Here is a 582-nt window from a genome sequence, read left to right as displayed (position 1 = left end):
GTCACTGTGTGTGTGTGTAGTTGCTGTGTATGTGTATCGTGTGTGTGTGCCGTGTGCATTAACAGCCACGAGAGAGCGGTGGCGCAGTGCTGAGCGCGCTACGCTCCGAACCCAGCGAGCCGAGCAAACTACCTCGCCTGGTATACAGGAGGGCGTGGGTTCGATCCCGACCCTGACGCCTGGTGCTGTATATTTGGAGTTTGTGTGTCTCTCTCTCTCTCATCATCATCACGGTGACTAGGAGATGTTAACTACCTCGCTTGGTATACAGGAGGCCGTGGGTTCAATCCCAACTCTGACGCCTGCTGCTGTATATTTAGAGTCTGCGTGTTTCTCTCTGCCTGTGGTCGCGTAGATTTTCCTCCGGGTCCTCCTGTTTTTCCCCCCTCCACATTCAAAATCACGCGCTTAGAGTATGCGGCTGCTGCGATACATTTCCGCGTGACCATAAAACACTTCGTTGTGATGTCATTTGTGGTCATGTCGCTTTTGACAAAGAGCTATATAGCTCAGTGTGCCTTACCTGGTAATTAAAAAAATATATATATAATGTTAGTGGTTAAACGTGCACTGGGCCTTCCC

The sequence above is a fragment of the Lampetra fluviatilis genome, chromosome 6 (assembly GCF_964198595.1).
Source record: "Lampetra fluviatilis chromosome 6, kcLamFluv1.1, whole genome shotgun sequence".
In the NCBI taxonomy this organism is placed as follows: domain Eukaryota; kingdom Metazoa; phylum Chordata; class Hyperoartia; order Petromyzontiformes; family Petromyzontidae; genus Lampetra; species Lampetra fluviatilis.
The sequence above is the reverse complement of the archived record's forward strand: the minus strand, read 5'-3'. Positions refer to the sequence as shown.